At 45.0% G+C, this 19,332-nt stretch overlaps 1 protein-coding gene and 1 pseudogene across 1 annotated transcript in view; one reads left to right on the top strand and one right to left on the bottom strand.

Moving 5' to 3' along the window:
* Positions 1–19,332, top strand: part of LOC126337022 (fat-like cadherin-related tumor suppressor homolog) — a 304,620-nt gene that overhangs the window by 172,661 nt on the left and 112,627 nt on the right. The window lies entirely within an intron of this gene.
* Positions 1,828–1,945, bottom strand: LOC126337179 (5S ribosomal RNA; annotated as a pseudogene).

Below are 19,332 nucleotides of genomic sequence, written 5' to 3'. Positions count from 1 at the left end.
AACTCGACCAGCTCAACGTTGGCGTTCACGTTCCGAGTGGGGACTGTTCAGTGTCCTGCACACGAGACTACAGCTGCAGTTGCTCGCCAGAATGAACGGGACAGCAGCACGCGCGTCAGCTGAGAGGCAGACGTAGTTTCAAACGGCGGGAAATGGGAACTGGCGCCGAAATTCGAAGCCACACCTGGCGAGCCAGTGTCCTTGCGGTTTCGCTCTCAGGTGCAGCGCGCGGCGAACGAGGACCTAAAAGTGCTCTCCTGAGGTCGCTCGCGAGTTTCCCTTGCTTTCTATCGTGGTTTCGCTGGCTAGTGTGGCCTTACACGGGGCGGAAGCACCGACGAGCTCGGTCTAACAGGCATCCTAACGAGAAAGTCGGCTTTGCTTTGTTACCGTCTTAATAGTATTGCCATGATAAGGTTCAAGGTTTTGATTGTTAGAATCAAACACGGCTCGAAGGTTGGCATGATTTGCAGCCATGATGTTTCACGTAATGAGAAGCAGTCATGAAATACGAGGCAAAAAATCTACTGGTGTAGATGGAATGAAAGGACATGCGCTTCGAAACATCGCGTAAACTTTACAGATTGTTGTGACAAAAACCCTGAGCTACTGACGCATAGCAAAGACATTCATTTGAAACATACTATTGTCGGTGACTTAATTTCGGCTCCATCAGAATCCATTCGGTACAATTTACACCTGCTGGCTATTATGAGAGACGCCTGCCACTGAATTTTCGATAGAGACTTCCACACGCATGCCTTCAAAACACGAGGACAGTAAATTTGTAGGTGTATGCACACTGGACGTAAACCAAAAATGGCGCTACGGTGATGAAAGTGCAATGGTGCGTTAAATGACAACGGAGGCGGAATGTCAACGTAGTCACGTCTTTGTCCTGATGTGAATGGAGAAAGTCAGGCTATGACGGTCGTCTGTCTAACAAAATTACGAAATATTGCTATATAAATGCAGCTAACTGGGACCAGTCACTTAAATAACTTGTTTCCATAAACTAGTTCTCGGACTTTTTCAGGTTTATCTTCAGATGTACCGTGCCAAAGTTACTTATTTATTTTCGCAGCGCAGTGCTGCGTGCTGCCTAGTGACATTTACATTTTCAATTTCCGCTGGCCACAGAATTAATCATTATTCACAACCAGCGGAAAAATGCTCCTATAAAAGAAAAAAAAATCCGAATATATTCCTCGTTATTTAAAAGACTGACTGAAAAGTGGGGTACCAGCTATTCTGCCTTCCGCAGCACATTTTAAAAGTTTTCCCAAAAATTTGGCCATGCGAACATATTCGCTCTTTTTTAACATGCAACTCATCTAAAACACCCGCAAGCTTCTCTAACGTAGTTTTTGGGCTCTGATAGCATTTTCCCAGTGGTTCCCTTCTTTTCCCTGCTGCAGCAGGGCATGTCACTCATATGAAAAGAACTTTATGGATCAGTAAAATGTAGATAGATTACTTATGTGTATCTAAAATAACGCGAAACTTATTTCACACTACAGACCGGATTTTATGTGCAAAAATATTTATCATGTACGTCAGTACTGCAGCTAAGCGTTCCCAGATAACGGAGACACTTTACAGCGTATTTCTCCTTTGGTAAAAAAAAAGCACTGTCTTCAGTCCACGAGTGGCCTACCGGTACCATCCGACCGCCGTGTCATCCTCAGTGGAGGATGCGGATAGGAGCAGCGTGGGGTTAGCACACCCCTCTCCAGGCCATTATGATGGTATTCTTGACCGAAGCCGCTACAATTCGGTCGAGTAGCTCCTCAGTTGGCATCACGAGGCTGAATGCACCCCGAAAAATGGCAACAGCGCATGGCATCCTGGATGGTCACCCATCCAAGTGCCAACCACGCCAGACAGCGCTTAACTTCGGTGATCTTACGGGAACCGGTCTATCCACTGCGGCAAGGCCGTTGCCATTTCTCCTTGGTATGTCACTTTATAAACTAAGTTTCCGCCTGGCACAGATTCTATGAACGTATTTTACATATATAAGTAGAGTAACTTTGAACCTCTGTACTTCGGAAACGGATTAAGATACGAAGAAAATTTTAAAGTCTGTTAGAGATTGGGATCTCAGGAATACATCGCAAAAATTACAGTGATTTAACGTGTTTAGCCGTGGTTGGGTATTGGTACCTAACAACCATTTTTTGGGGGGTTTCTAGATAATGGATACATTACATTTTCCGGATTCCTCCCATTATCAGCGTTGAATGGAGATACTGAGTAGAATATTCCTCTTCTGCGCACGCCGTAGGTGGAAAAGTGACAGTCATGAAAAACTATCACATGCAGTATAGAAGTCTCTCTACAATGAAATTTGTCGCAAGTAATGAGAGATTTAGTTTTGTGGATTCTGGTTGCCGTTTTTTTCTTTCTTAATATAACCTGTTCTATCCAGGGCCAACAAGTCTTCGTCTCGGTGCATCATTTCGTAACCAGCAATATTTTTTATGTTATTGTTTTCCTGTGATCTCAGTAAACATTTTCAGTTCCCCAATTGTAAGCACGGAGATAAAGTTCAGCGTGCCTAACAAGTACTGTCCTTCCGTGTCGAGTTTGTGGTTTTCAGAAAACTTTAAGTACCGCTCGTGTCGTGCTGCAGTCCCTATAGAAACCTCTCGCGAACTTCATTAACTTGTGACTGGATATTTTTCCTTCTCGAATAACACCAGTAGTAATTTCTAAAAATTGAATTTCTAGATCATACAAGTTCACAGGATCAAGGCTGTAAATCGTAGAGCTACTGCACACAGCCACCCCTGACGCACACACGCGTACCAGCGCACATGCAAGCAAATTGACAGTACGGTTGAACAACTATGAGGTAAAATCATTTGCCTCCGTCTCCATACTGGATACTGCGCTAGCTGCATTCAGATGTTGAGGTCATCCTCGTATCCCTGGCAGCCCCCCTGAACTGTACCAAGAAGTTTTGGCAGAAGTGTTATTTTCCGCCACAACACTTCTGCACTGCGAAGCATGGAAAACCAGAGAACGTGTTCACATCAAAATCAGCGTAAGATAGGGACTGAATCTTTCTCCTCTATTTTCAGATTGCGAAAGCAATTAAAGAATTAAGAGAGAGTTTCGAATACGGAATGAAAAATTAGGTTCTAAGGATACCAATGATAAATTTCGTTGATGAGATTGCTGCTCTCTGCGAAATTGAAAAAGAATTCTAGAGCTTGTTGAATGGAATGAAAAGTTTACTTGTAATCTAATTAGGATGGCTGACCGTTTATACAAATGCTTTTGAACAAATAAGGCCACATCAAGATTTTTAGTAAAAAATTGGTCATTAACTTCACGGTGGGCTTTGTTGTTGCAGTGCATAATAATAGTAACTATTAATAATAGTGAGTGTAAATTATCTGTGGCAGTTTTCAGTTCTACCAATTTTAAATGACGAAACGAAACAGTTTTCCTGTCAAACTGATATTGTAAATCGTTATATTGTATAACGCAATGATGAATTTCAAAGATTCGGTAGTAACAATTACTTAAGAAACATATGCGGAAATGAAAGGAATTTTCTTAATTACAAAATCACTGTGTTCACACACACACACACACACACACACACACACACACACACACGACTTTTGATTGATTTAAAAAGAAGCATCTTCCAGTATTTTAGTAGTGAGCAATTAATACAATATTTTGCGCATGAGTCAGTCACAAAAGTGTGTGCATTGGATTCGCTTTACATCGTGACTGTGTTAAAACGTTCCTCGATGACATCGGTCAGCGGTCGTGAATTTGAAAAAAAAAAACTTCACATTCATTGAGATAATGTTCTGTTTATTGTCTTCCTGGTTCTTAGCGTCGAAATTTTAATACTATAGGCTTCCGATATGGAGACGTAGACATAAACATGCGCCACACAGAATTACGGAGCAATAACAGCACACACACACACACACACACACACACACACACACACACACACACACACACACACTATCCCATTCCGCAGCACTCAAACAAACCGTATTTGCTTATTTAGTTACACAATCTATTTCAGTCCTTTTTCAAATACTTGTCATTCTCTACCTATAAAAGTGGAGCGGGCTGTTCTAGTGGCGACCCACTGTGGAGTGAAGGACTTCGCAGGCAAATACCAGGCGAACCGGTGATGGGCCACAGGGAAGCCGGATTAGAAGTGTTACAGAGTCATTTCCAGTTCCGGCATTCGTCTTACAGTCAAGGTACTCCTCCAGAAAACTTTATTCAGAACTACGGATGGCAACTATTTTTCATTTAATTCTTGTCTCAGACAAAAAATATCACGTATGTATAGATGTAGCTGTTAACAACATGTGTACATGCACGCAGACGTGCGCGAGCGCAGTATATTGTGTGTGTTGCTGACTTAGTTCAGCCACGTTGTGGGAACAATGAACACGAGAATACTACCTCCTTAAACGCTCCTTCGAGTGCTGTTTAGACTAAACTTGTCTTCACCGTCCCTACGAAGCGACACGTAGGGGGGTGAAGAATGTCTCTAAACTTTTAGTTCTTGCCCTTGAAACTATGTATGTAATCTTTCACAGAATAATTGGCGTCAATCTTTACCGTTTGCCAATTCAGGTTTTTAAACAGTTCAGTGATGCTCTCCCGTTGTTCGAACAAATCTGTGACCATCATCAAATCTGTGACCATCATTACACCTTTCTTTGTATACGTTCAATATCCCCTGGTAGTCCTATTTGGTACATCCCTGCACATTTAAGCAATTTTTCAAGATGGAGCGCACAAGTAATTTGTAAGCAGTATCCTTTCTAAAGGGAATGCATTTTCGCAGTATCTGCCAGTGAAGCAATGTCTGCTACCTACCTTACCTATGATTGTGCCTGAATGACCATTCCACTTCATATTCCGTCAAACTGCTACACCTAAGGAATTGTAAGACTCTCATGACTGCAATTCTCGCTGCAAAATATCCGATCGGGGTTGTATCCGCGTTTCCATCGGTCACTGTTGAAAAATGCAGGTTGCTTAGGGTCATGTATAAGGCTCAGATGATAGCCTTGCGCCCATTCTTGTAATGCTGTACCATTCTCATCATGATGCTCACAGCCCCACGTGGTGCTGTGACAGTTGAAGTCACCAGTCACCATTTGTGTGTGTTGACTATAAAAGTCATCAGGTAGGTTGATCTTGAGATCAACGTCCGGCGGTTTGTATACGGATGTGACTGTACAGCCTTTGATTTCCAAAGTTAAGATTTCAATATCATTTGCTTCAGTAAAGGCTGATGATATTATCTGTATATCTGGTTAGACAAATATAGCACTTCCGTATTGTGGGTGGGGTCTTTCAGTAGCCAGTCGCTTTCCGTTTACTTTTGTTCTGCGCATTTCACAGCTTCTGCGGGTCTCCTGTATGCAGAGTACATCGCACTTGGTTTGTCTGTACATCTCTTGTAACAGTTCTTTTGGTGATGATATACCTTCTATATCCATCGATATGATGGTAAACTGTGGTCCTGAAAAGGACCAAGATGATGATTCTGGTGTGGAAGGATCAGCCGCCAGGGAAACCTGACGCCCAGGGTACGCCCGATTGCAAGTCTTATCTTGGTCGGAAATCATTGCAATCTTCGTGGATCTCACAGCAGCGTATGATACTGTCCATCATCGGTTACTCCGTGCAAAATTATACAATATGATCAAGAACGCCCACCTCGTTACACTACTCGGCACCCTCCTCCAAAACCGCAGGTTTTTTTTTTTTTTTTTTTTTTTTTTTTTTTTTTTTTTTTTTTTTTTTGTTGAATTTCAAGGACAACGCAGTCGCTGGAGAGCGCAGAAAAATGGTTTACCTCAGGGAAGCGTCTTGGCTCCACTTCTTTTAAACATTTATACCAACGACCAGCCATTGACCCCAGGCACAAGGAGATTCTTATATGCAGATGACCTAGCCCTTGCTACGCAGAGCTCATACTTTGAAAGAGTGGTAAGAAACCTGACAACAACACTTAGAACACTTTCAAGCTACTAAAAACGGAACCAACTTAGACCAAACCCGTCGAAGACACAAGTGTGTGCCTTTCATTCAAGGAACAGGGAAGCTAATCGTGAGCTACATATTTCATGGTCAGGCATCCAACTCCAGCATCATCACGCACCTAAATACTTGGGAGTTACTCTCGATAGAACTCTGACATTCAAAACTCGCTGCAAGAACACCATAATGAAAATCTCCGCTCGAAACAACCTAATTCGCAAACTAGCGGGGAACAGTGGGATCACATCCACAAACTATTCGCTGTTCTGCAATGGCACTGTGCTTTTCCACTGCTGAATATGCTTCTCCAGTCTGGTACAGGTCATCTCATGCCAGACAAGTAGACATTGCTCTCAACGAAACGTGCAGGTTGATCACAAGTTGCTTAAGATCTACCCCAAATGATAAGCTCTATTGCCTGGATGGAATAGCGCCACCGTGGGTACGCAGAACACTGGCTGCCAACAAGGAGAGACTGAAAAGGCACAGGACAGTGCCCATCCACTGCACGGACATAATCCACCACAGCAATGGCTGAGATCGCGAAAGAGCTTCCTGAGAACTTGCGAGAAGCTCACCATTTCACCAGAGAAGGCGAGGCTGGAGTTATGGAAGAAGTCGACGCCTCACCTGCAGACTCCAGAAGCTGAAGAACTACCACCTGGACACAGCGAGAGCTGGCTGGTGTGGAAATCTTTAAACAGATTACGATCAGGAGTTGGGCGATCCAGAGACAACCTGAAGAGATGGGTCTTCATAACAGGAGATACGTCTTGTGATTGTGGACAAGAACAAACCACTTGCTCCAGTGCATTTTTTGCGCCCTACATCCTGCACGAATATTGATCTCCTGCAAGCGCCTTGGAGGTTGCAAGGTACCGGGCATATATGTAAATTTGTATGTTTCCAGACCACTGCAGGCTGTTCCAGTGCTCTCGGAGCTGCTAGCCGTATGTTGCCGGCCACATGCACAGCCGTTCCACAGCCCGCAGTAACAGACAACCCACAAAGCACTGGCCGCCGTGCCCCCAAATCATTCGATGCCGCTTTCCTCGTCTTTTCGACCAGGATCCACCCATCCCCCTCCCATGAGATGGCTTAAAACTCCGATCCGTATGCTGCCCGACACAATACCACCTCAAAGAGGAGGAGGAGGAGGAGGAGGAATGCATGGGGATATATAAGCTAATGTAACTTCCGCTGTCTGAGAGATAATCGAACCATATTTTGCACATGCTGTCGTTATGTTATTGGATGTAATCAGAAATTTTTAAATCTTTTTGTCAAATAATTTGATCAGGGCTTTGCTGGATACTTTTAGAACATATATCATACGAAGAATATTCTTTTCAAAGGGTACTTTGAAACACCCCCTTAGAAAAATTTATAAATGACAGTGCTGGAAAACCTCTTGCGTTATTTGATTTTCAAACAGTTGAGCAAAACTGAACGTACTCAGACATTTCTCTCTACTTATTCTGATCAACACTAAACTGACACACAATATTTTTAGCGTAACGCAATCTGACTTTCAATAATCCCTACAAAAGAATGGCCCTGACTAACAATAACCAATACCTTTCATGACTCACTTACCTCACAAAAATCTTCGTTACTCGAACTACTGCAATACAGCGAGCGCCAATACTGCCAGGTAAACAAAAGGATTCTAACTACTGAAGGCACTAACTACTGATAGGAATAGTTAACAAATGAAACATTTTGATAGAGAACAATAATCAGTTCATGATATCCTATATTACAAATTTACTCTTTCTGATGGACACACGTCCAGATCATCCGCTCTCAAACTCTGCCATCTCTCTCTCTCTCTCTCTCTCTCTCTCTCTCTCTCTCTCTCTCTCTCCCCACATCCATCACTGCTGGAGGCTCACCTCCAACTGCACAACACTACAACAGCAAATATTCCAACAATGCAAACCAGCCACAGACTTCACACAGCACAGTCAGTGATTTTCGTATAGATCGCTACGTGGCGTTACCAACATAAAAACCTAAACAGCCTGCTTACAACTTTACTTATCACTTACAAAATATGGTATGTTATGCTTACATCTACCTCTACCTAGATAATCCGCAGGCCACAATACGCAGCATGGCGAAGGGTACTCTGTATCACAACTTCTCATTTCCCCTCCTGTTCCAACAGCAAATAGAGCAAGGGAACAACGACTGTCTGCATGCCTCCGTATGAGGCCTAATTTCTTGTATCTTATCTTCGTGGTCCTTACGCACATTGTATGTTGGCGACAGTAGAATAGTTCAGCAGTCAGCTTCAGATGCTGGTTCTCTAAAATGTTTCTCGAATAGAACGTCGCCTTCTCTCCAGGGATTCCCATTTGAGTTCCCATAGCTTCTCCCAAACACCACCGGGTTGTTCGAACCTACCGGTACCAAATCTACCAGCCCGCCTCTGCGTTGCTTCTATGTCTTCCTTCGATCCGACCTGGTACGGATTCCAAACACTCGAGCAGTGCTCCAGAACAGGTCGCACCAACATCCATATGCTGTCTCCTTTACAGGTGAACCACTCATTCGTCAAATTCTCCCAATTTAACCGAAAGCGACCATTTGACTTCCCTACCACAATTATTAGCAATTAGATAAACAAATCTGTGTATCACTTTTTTGTGTATATTAGAACCCTGGCAACAGTTTTTTTTAATTTGTGTATGATATCTAGCAATTTTTATTCCACAAAAATTTAAATAAATTTGGTAGTAGTACGTTAAAAAACTTTTTACCGCGGAAAGTTCTGTTACAGTACGTATAAAATTAGTAGCAAATTTCATCTTTGTGTCTGCAATGGTTCAGCTGAAAATGTTCCTTATACACTGAAAAATGAAAGTAGTTGAAAATGGAAAAGAAAGATTTTATTAGCATTTACGTAACAAAAAGTACCATAATGTTGGCCATAATCATACATTAGGTATTCTTGATCTTTATGTAGCTCTCTTCTTCCAGTCCGGTACTTCCTGGCTGCCCTTTAGGCAACATCCTTGATTTACATGTCAGAACTAACAATATTCATCGCGCATTATCTTCAGTGATTGAGCCTGCACCAAATCCTAGCCTGTTTAGGGTCCTCATTCTTCCAAGATTATCACCGTTGAACAATACACAAGCATCATATCAGTCAATTTTAACATCAGACGCATCTTTTCCAAATGAAGTTATTAAAGCTTTCAATCTGGCTTTGTATTATTTCTTTAATAAACCGTAGTTTTAATCGCATCGTAAATAAACTCTGAAAAGTGGAAACAGTATTTGTAAGATCTGCATAGTGGCACAAAAAAATTCAAGTTTTTGACTAATTTTATGTATTTTTCCTCTTAACGCTGTCGCGTTCGCCCGTTCCCGTTTACTATTAATGAAGTGTTTAAAAAAATGGCCAGCTGCGAGCAGTACTCACTCACTGATGGTTCCGTACAAGCTAACTGTGTATAGCTGACATATGAAATGACAAACTTTCAGAGACTTTATTGGTCTCATACAGATACGATTTTATGTACATAGACTGAAGTGACGAGTGAAAATTTGTACTAAGGCCGTGAATTGAATCCGTGTCACCTACTTTAAAGGCAACTGCATTAGCCATTAAGTCTCTGAAGTTGTCACTTCATTTGTATAAATACTTGCACCAGGGTTCCAGGCTGGATGCCCCATTTACGCTCGATGCTGAGGTGCTATTCCAGAACATGGAGAGCCCAGCAAATCTGTTCTTGTGTAAGGGAGAATTTATTTGGAGAGCCCAGCAAATCTGTTCTTGTGTAAGGGGGAATTTAAAGTAGACGGGGGCGGCAGTGAGAATTTGGATCGAGGTGGGAGGCGTACCATGATAATCTGTACAGTGCATCGCTGTGTCAGGTGACTCAGGGGCTAACGCACCTGCCTAGTAAGCAGGAGATGCGGGTCCGATTCTCGGCCTTGGTACAAATTTTCACTCGCCGCTCCAGTCTATATACATAAAATATACAGTTCACACATCTTGGAAATCTAAAATCTCAACGAGTTTTGCCTGTTGTCGATATCGTTACTGTAAAGGTATTCGTCCCGGTAATTCCAGAAACGTATCAGAATCTCAGTAATAGATCCTCAGACTAGCCCGACATAAAAAAAGAGGACGTAAGTTTATATACGAGGGTAATCCCAAAAGTGAGGTCTCCTATTTTTTTTATAAGTACTTAGACATATTTATTTCTACAATGGTTTACATCAGTTTACAGCTTGAACGTTTAGCTATTTCTCAACATAATCACCATTTCTGTCGATGCATTTTTGTAGGCGCTGTGGCAGTTTTTGTATGCTCATGTCATACCAGCTCGCCGCCATGCTGTTAAGAAAGCTATGAACATCTTCTTTCACGTAGTCGGAGCTGAATCGCTGGGACCACAATTAACGCTGACGGGTACTGCGAGACTCTGAAGAAACTCAAACGGGCAATTCAGAACCGAAGAGGAGGAACGTTCAGCAAGGGCGTACACATTCTCCAAGACAGCGCTTGCCCACCCATCGCTCGGCAAACCGTTCCTCTCCTGCAACAGTTTCAGTGTCAAAAAAATAGCTAAATGTTCAAGCTGTAAAGTGATGTAAGCCATTGTAGAAATAAACAGGTCTAAGTACTTATAAAAAATGGGAGACCTTACGTTTGGAATTACCCTCGTATGTAGAGAGAACATAGGTTAAAACATTTATTTACTTACTAAAACATGACTATAACTTAAATTTCATGTTAACATGCGGTTATTTTCATGTACAATGCTTTTGACGGACGATGAATGGAATTTTTGTTTACATGACAAAAGATGTTTTTTGTGTGATATAATTACAATTTAACAAGCTTAAAAATTTTTCTCTTCTTGTACTGTGGAACTTTGCTTCTTGCTGAGATTCATGATTCTAGGTCAAAGGGAAGTACCCAACAGGCGTTTATGAGTGAGTTTGCGATTATCAAAATATGTCACATGAATAGCCGTACCTCTTAATTGCGTGTACTTAGACGCTTACGTCTTTTACGCCGTCAGGTGTACGTAGACCTGACTTAATATGTGGTACATATTTGAACTTATAACCTCTCTTCTTTTTGAGTAAAAGGGTTCGTAACAATCCGACAAAGAGACAGACGGCCGGGCAATACTGCAATCCTATAAGTGTTCCGTTTTTACAGACTGAGGGGTGGAACCCTAAAAATGGACTCTGGGGCATTGTGCTCGGCTGGTTTGCTGCTTCCTGCGCCCTCTGCCGGGTTTCGACGCCAACTGCCGAGTTGGGCGGGCCTCGAACTGTGCCGCGTGATCGCAGCACCCGAGTCGAACGTTTCTCACAAGTCAAGAAATGCTGCATCTAACTAATTGTATTGATCTAAGGGTTTCCACACCGAAGCGCCAAAGAAGCTCGTTTAGGCAAGCTTATTCAAATACAGAGATACGTAAACAGGTAGAATACGGCGATGTGGTCGGCAACGCCTAAGTAACACATAAAGTGTCTGGCACAGTTGTTAAATCGGTTACTGCTTCTACAATGGCAGTTTATCAAGATTTAAGTGAGTTTGAACGTGGTGTTACAGTCGGCGCAAGAGCGATGGGACACTGCATCTCCGAGGTACCGATGAAGAGAGGATTTTCCTAAACGAGCATTCAGCGAGCGTGCCATGAATATCAAGAATTGGGTAAAACATCAAATCTCCGACATCGCTGGGGCCGGAAAAACATTCTGCAAGAAAGAGACCAACCACGACTAATGAGAATCGTTCAGCGTGACATAAGTGCAACCCTTCCGGAAATTGCTGCAAATTTCAATGCTGCCCCATCAAGAAGTGTCAGCGTGCGTACCATTCAACGACATATCTTCAGTATGGACTTTCGTAGCCCATTCGTGTGCCCTTCTGGGAGACAGAAGGCTTTACGCCTCGCCTAGGCCCGTCAGCACCGATATTGGACTGTTGGTGACTGGAAACATGTTGTGTAGTCGGGTGTGTCACGTTTCAAATTGTATCGAGCAGATGAGTATGTATGGGTATGGGAGATAAGTTGCATGTCCGCAGGGCACTGTTAAAGTTGGTGAAGGCTCTATGAAGGTGTGGGAACACTATTCTGAGTTTAAATACTTCCGATGGCCACCAAACTCCCCAGACTTGAACATAATTGAGCATATATGGGACGCCTTGCAACGTGCTGTTTAGAAATGATTTCCACTCCCTCGTACTCTTACGGATTTGTGGACAGCCCTGCAGGATTCACGGTGTCAGCTCTTTCCAGCACTACTACAGGCATTAGTCGAGTGTATGCCACGTCGTGTCGCGGCACTTCTGCATGCTCGAGGGAGCCTTACACGATATTAGGCAGGTGTACCAGTTCTTTTGGGCCTTCAGTGCAGGATGTCATGTAGGAAAATGAGAGTTCGGTTATATGGCCAACGTTTTCGGAAATCCGCCATTCACCCTTCTTTCTGGCTTGTGCAGGAAGAGCTTCGTTTCCCAAAATATTGGAACCAGAGTCACAGGTCGGTAATTTTTCGTAGAAACAGAATCACTCTAGGCAGTCCGATAATCATTAACCACTGTCTGACGCATTTAAAAATAATATACAGGATGTTTCACTAAATGTGTTTGCCTTTGTAAGTTACGAAGTAATAGGCGACGGAAATATTTATTGCGATAAGTCGCCATAAGAAACGTTACACTGTCTGTGGATCTATTAACATAGTTTATTGTGTTATTATCCAAAGAGTTACAGCAAAAAGGTATAATTTTGTTAATGGAACACCCGCTGTGTGTACATAAATTTAAATTAAATTACTTTGGGAGCTATAACCCTTCAATGTTTCAGGGACTGATACCACACACTGTACATTATACATGGCTGTGTGGTGGATGATGGATGTTCTGGTGGTGGGAAGTTGATTTAAATGAGATGTTCAAATGTGTGTCCATATTTCTGAATGCACAAGGGAATGCGCCTTGTAAAGGATCTGCGGACGAGATGCGCCGTTTTAGATCATATGGGGATGTGGGCTCAGTGACATAAACATGATCCTTTAGATATCCCCACAAAAAGAAATACAATGGTGTTAAATTGGGCGACCATGCGGGCCCTGAATGAGGACCATGGCGTCCCAACCACCTTCCTGCAAACCTGTTGTTTAGTTCTTCCACAACCCCAAGTGCAGAATGGGCTGGGTGACATCCTGCTGAATCCACATATGGACACTCGTGTATAGACACACATGTTCAAGCAGACAACCCAAACTGTCTACTATAAACGCGCGATATATCTCACCTGTCAGTGTACCTGGGTAGTAGTGTGGACCGATGATTTCATCCCCAAGGATTCCACATCATACGTTAATAGACCACCTACGTTGACAGTCGACAGGTCGTACCCACCGATGATTGTCTGTGGCCCAGTAGTGTACGTTATGGCGGTTCACTGCACCGTAACTTATGAACGTGGATTCATCAGAGAACATAACACCTTGTAAAGACTCCAGCGTGAAATTACGCATGGCCCATTCACAGAATGTAACTCTCGCACGGAAATCGTTCCCATGCAGCTCCTGGGTCAGTGGCAGCCGGTACGGGTGAAACCTGTGGCCGTGTACTATACGACACACAGATGTGAGACTGATACCAGCGACTGTAGCAACGGCTCGTAAGCTGACATGAGAATCGTGGTCGCTACGGTCGCAGGTTCGAATCCTGCCTCGGGCATGGATGTGCGAGATGTCCTTAGGTTAGTTAGATTTAAGTAGTTCTAAGTTCTATGGGACAGATGACCTCAGAACTTGAGTCCCATAGTGCTCAGAGCCTTTTGAACCACTTTTGAGAATCGCGGTGTACTGCAGCTAAAACAAACACCTCCGTCTCCTCATTTCTTGCAGTTCTTCGTCTGCTACTGCTGCGCATCACCGAGCTGCCTGTTTCCCGAAGTCGTTGTTCGGCACGTAAGAGCGTAATGGCTGCCGGAGCTCTTCGCCTGGGATATCCCACGGCGTACGCCATAGCTGCTTCAGTGGCGCCGTGCCGGCACTCGCCGAGCATCAGCAACATGTCAATGTACTCGCTGTTCGCGTATGCCATCTTAATCCGATGTCATTAACTGTGGTATATTGAGCCCCGTTTGTCTGTATGGCTAGAACTGTCGGGTATACGGCAGTGTGCGGCGACTGTCGGCAGTCTAACAGCACATCGAGGAAGTTTCTCGCTCCTTGACATCGGCGATGTTATAACTAGTTCGCACCACATTTAGAAGGCGCATTGCGTTATGCGCACCGTATGTGGTATCTGCCCCTGAATCTTTGAAATGTTGTAGCCCCCAAGCTAAAAGTGATAGGAATGTAATTTAAATTGATGTATACGCAACTGGTTTTACCGATTCCAGTACATGATAGGAACAACTATTGTGCCATTTCAAAAAATTGTATCTGTTTGCTGTAACTGTTTGAGTAACAACACAATAAACTATGTTCATAGCTCTGCAGACAGTGTAACGTTCCTTATGGTGACCTACAGCAATAAATATTTCCGTCGCCTATTACTTCGTAACTTAGAGAGGCAAACACATTTAGTGAAACACCCTGTACAGGTCGATATTGTTTAGAAGGTTGTGAAGTAAGCTAATTGTAAAAGTTGGAGAAGGAAGGCGGCAACTGCCATCGCGGACCCCGGATTGCGCAGCGACGACTTCCGGCGACGAGTCCGCCTGCCCGGCGGTGCCTGCTTCCGCCGTGCCCCTCGCCACCCCCAGCTTTCGCTCGCTTCGTCGCGTCGCCTGTTCGCGGCACCCCGCCTCGGGCGCCTAATCGCGCGGCAACACGGCTTGCACGTTGTTCTCGCGCAGCGGCTGCGAATCAGGCGCAGCGGCGTCTCACATCGTACTCTCTTCTTTGCAAGAGCCAGGTGCGGCTCGTATGTAACGGCTCTTGGGCGGTCCTGGGTGAGGGGTCTGAGGCGGTGCCGCCCCAAAAGGTATCACAAAATTAAAATCAATGTATGTTATTTTAAAATGTATTCTATCATGAAGAATTCCAACACGCATTTAAATAATGAAAGCCGGCCGCGGTGGTCTCGCGGTTCTAGGCGCGCAGTCCGGAACCGTGCGACTGCTACGGTCGCAGGTTCGAATCCTGCCTCGGGCATGGATGTGTGTGATGTCCTTAGGTTAGTTAGCTTTAAGTAGTTCTAAGTTCTAGGGGACTGATGACCACAGCTGTTAAGTCCCATAGTGCTCAGAGCCATTTGAACCATTTTGAAATAATGAAAATCGACAGTTCTAAAACCGTTGATACGAGTGATAATACCTTGTCTTAAGGCTGTGTCTTGATTTGCTGGTTAGCTTCCTGTAGCAGAGGTTTCGGGGCACGGCTTCTAGGATGTATAGCTCTTATCCACTTCTAGAAGACTGAGCTGCCCGAGTCTGATATTCGTAGCAACCTCCAAAGGTTTTTCATTTTCCGCTGCTTACCGGTACGAATCAACTCAATGGTTGAACCTTGACTCTCGAATTCCTGCCTCTGTATCCATTTTTCTTTGACGCTTTGTTATGCGATACATCTACCGCAACAGTTATGAAACTTCGAAAATAATGTATATAAACACTGTAAGAAAAAGACAGTTCGCAAATTGCTACCCATCAGCAGGGAGGTGCATGTGATAAAGCTTCAAAAATGTTTAGAAGTCTTAAGAACCAGTGTGGAACAAAATTATGGCCCACTGCTGCAGATGTTATCTGTTACGATGGTAATAGCAACTACGTCCTTTTTTTATTGTAGTCTTTGTATGTATTACTATCTATGTTATACACTCCTGGAAATTGAAATAAGAACACCGTGAATTCATTGTCCCAGGAAGGGGAAACTTTATTCACACATTCCTGGGGTCAGATACATCACATGATCACACTGACAGAACCACAGGCACATAGACACAGGCAACAGAGCATGCACAATGTCGGCACTAGTACAGTGTATATCCACCTTTCGCAGCAATGCAGGCTGCTATTCTCCCATGGAGACGATCGTAGAGATGCTGGATGTAGTCCTGTGGAACGCCTTGCCATGCCATTCCCACCTGGCGCCTCAGTTGGACCAGCGTTCGTGCTGGACGAGCAGACCGCGTGAGACGACGCTTTATCCAGTCCCAAACATGCTCAATGGGGGACAGATCCAGAGATCTTGCTGGCCAGGGTAGTTGACTTACACCTTCTAAAGCACGTTGGGTGGCACAGGATACATGCGGACGTGCATTGTCCTGTTGGAACAGCAAGTTCCCTTACCGGTCTAGGAATGGTAGAACGATGGCTTCGATGACGGTTTGGATGTACCGTGCACTATTCAGTGTCCCCTCGACGATCACCAGAGGTGTACGGCCAGTGTAGGAGATCGCTCCCCACACCATGATGCCGGGTGTTGGCCCTGTGTGCCTCGGTCGTATGCAGTACTGATTGTGGCGCTCACCTGCACGGCGCCAAACACGCATACGACCATCATTGGCACCAAGGCAGAAGCGACTCTCATCGCTGAAGACGACACGTCTCCATTCGTCCCTCCATTCACGCCTGTCGCGACACCACTAGAGGCGGGCTGCACGATGTTGGGGCGTGAGCGGAAGACGGCCTAACGATGTGCGGGACCGTAGCCCAGCTTCATGGAGACGGTTTCGAATGGTCCTCGCCGATACCCCAGGAGCAACAGTGTCCCTGATTTGCTGGGAAGTGGCGGTGCGGTCCCCTACGGCACTGCGTAGGATCCTACGGTCTTGGCGTGCATCCGTGCGTCGCTGCGGTCCGGTCCCAGGTCGACGGGCACGTGCACCTTCCGCCGACCACTGGCGACAACATCGATGTACTGCGGAGACCTCACGCCCCACGTGTTGAGCAATTCGGCGGTACGTACACCCGGCCTCCCGCATGACCACTATAGGCCCTCGCTCAAAGTCCGTCAACTGCACATACGGTTCACGTCCACGCTGTCGCGGCATGCTACCAGTGTTAAAGACTGCGATGGAGCTCCGTATGCCACGGCAAACTGGCTGACACTGACGGCGGCGGTGCACAAATGCTGCGCAGCTAGCGCCATTCGACGGCCAACACCGCGGTTCCTGGTGTGTCCGCTGTGCCGTGCGTGTGATCATTGCTTGTAAAGCCCTCTCGCAGTGTCCGGAGCAAGTATGGTGGGTCTGACACACCGGTGTCAATGTGTTCTTTTTTCCATTTCCAGGAGTGTATATACTACTGGCCATTAAAATTGCTACACCACGAAGATGACGTGCTACAGACGCGAAATTTAACCGACGGGAAGAAGATGCTGTGATATGCAAATGATTAGATTTTCAGAGCATTCACACAAGTTTGCCGCCTGTGGCGACACCTACAACGTGCTGACGTCAGGAAAGTTTCCAACCGATTTTTCATACACAAACAGCAGTTGAACGGCGTTGCCTCGTGAAACGTTGTTGTGATGCCTCGTGTAAGGAGGAGAAAAGCATACGTTTCCGACTTTGATTGTATCCTATCGCGATTGCGGTTTATCGTATCGCGACATTGCTGCTTGCGTTGGTCGAGATCCAATGACTGTTAGCAGAATATGCAATCAGTGGGTTCAGGAGGGTAATACGGAACCGCGTGCTGGATCCCAACGGCCTCGTATCACTAGCAGTCGAGATGACAGGCATCTTATCCGCATGGCTGTAACGGATCGTGCAGCCACGTCTCGATCCCTGAGTCAACAGATAGGGACGTTTGGAAGACACAACCATCTGCACGAGCAGTTCGACGACTTTAGCAGCACCACGGACTATCAGCTCGGAGACTATTGCTGCGGTTTCCCTTGACGGTGCATCACAGACAGGAGCGCCTGCGAAGGTGTACTCAACGACGAACCTGGGTGCATAAATGAGAAAAAGTAATTTTTTCGGATGAATCCAGATTCTATTTACAGCATCGTGATGGTCGCATCCGTGTTTGGCGACATCGCGGTGAACGCACATTGGAAGCGTTTATTCGTCATCACGATACTGGCGTATCACCCGGCGTGATGGTATGGGGTGCCATTTGTTACACGTCTCGGTCACCTCTTCTTCGCTCTGACGGCACTTTTAACAGTGGACGTTACATTTCAGATGTGTTACGACCCGTGGCTCTACCCTTCATTCGATCCCTGCGAAACCCTACATTTCAGTAGGATAATGCACTACCGCATGTTGCAGATCCTGTACGGGCCTTTCTGGATACAGAAAATGTTCGACTACTGCCCTGGCCAGCACATTTTCCAGATCTCTCACCAACTGAAAACGTCTAGTCAATGGTGGCCGAGCAACTGGCTCATCACAATACGCCAGTCACTACTCTTGATGAACTGTGGTATCGTGTTGAAGCTGCATGGGCAGCTGTACCTGTACACGCCATTCAAGCTCTATTTGACTCAATGCCCAGGCGTATCAAGGCGGTTATTACGGCCAGATGTGGTTGCTCTGGGTACTGATTTCTCAGGATCAATGCTCCCAAATTGCGTGAAAACTTAATCACATGTCAGTTCTAGTATAATATATGTCTCCAATGAATATCCGTTTATCATCTGCATTTCTTCTTGGTGCAGCTATTTTAATGGCCAATAGTGTAGTTTTGGTCATAGATGTATCACATTAAATTGAGGGCCCTCTGATGTGTCCACTTCAACATTCTGGTACACAACCAGAAAATAGTGCCTCTATGTACGCGCGCTAACTGTGGAACAGAAGCAGAACAGTGTTTTACCGCACATATTATGTTCCTTTGCACTGAGACGCTGTATTAGTGAGAACAAGGAAGCAACGCTGAGAGTGAAAGGGAAGCAGCTACAGGGGTAGCTGGTTGGTTCGTTGGTTGTTTTGGGGGTGGAACCAAACAGCGAGGTCATCCGTCTCATCGTATTAGGGAAGGGTGGGGAGGTAAGTTGGCCGAGACCTATCAAAGGAACTATCCCGGCATTTGCCAGAACCGATTTAGACGAATTACCGAAAACCAAATCAGATGGCAGGACGCGGGTTGGAATCGTCGTGCTTCCTAATGCGAGTCCAGTGTGCTAACCACTGCGCCATCTTACTCGGTACGCAGGTAGATATGGCACAGCCATACGAAATATTGTCCTTCTTGGACGTTACCGGCAACGCCTCAGCCTCACAATGTTGAGCCAAACGTATAACCACAAGCTTAACATAGCGTATAGGTCCACGGAGGGAATGCAATACAAGCATTAGTTCGGTGTTGCATGTATTCGATACGTCCTCTTCCA

This window comes from Schistocerca gregaria, chromosome 2 (assembly GCF_023897955.1).
Source record: "Schistocerca gregaria isolate iqSchGreg1 chromosome 2, iqSchGreg1.2, whole genome shotgun sequence".
Taxonomy (NCBI): Eukaryota; Metazoa; Arthropoda; class Insecta; order Orthoptera; family Acrididae; genus Schistocerca; species Schistocerca gregaria.
The sequence above is the reverse complement of the archived record's forward strand: the minus strand, read 5'-3'. Positions and strand labels throughout refer to the sequence as shown.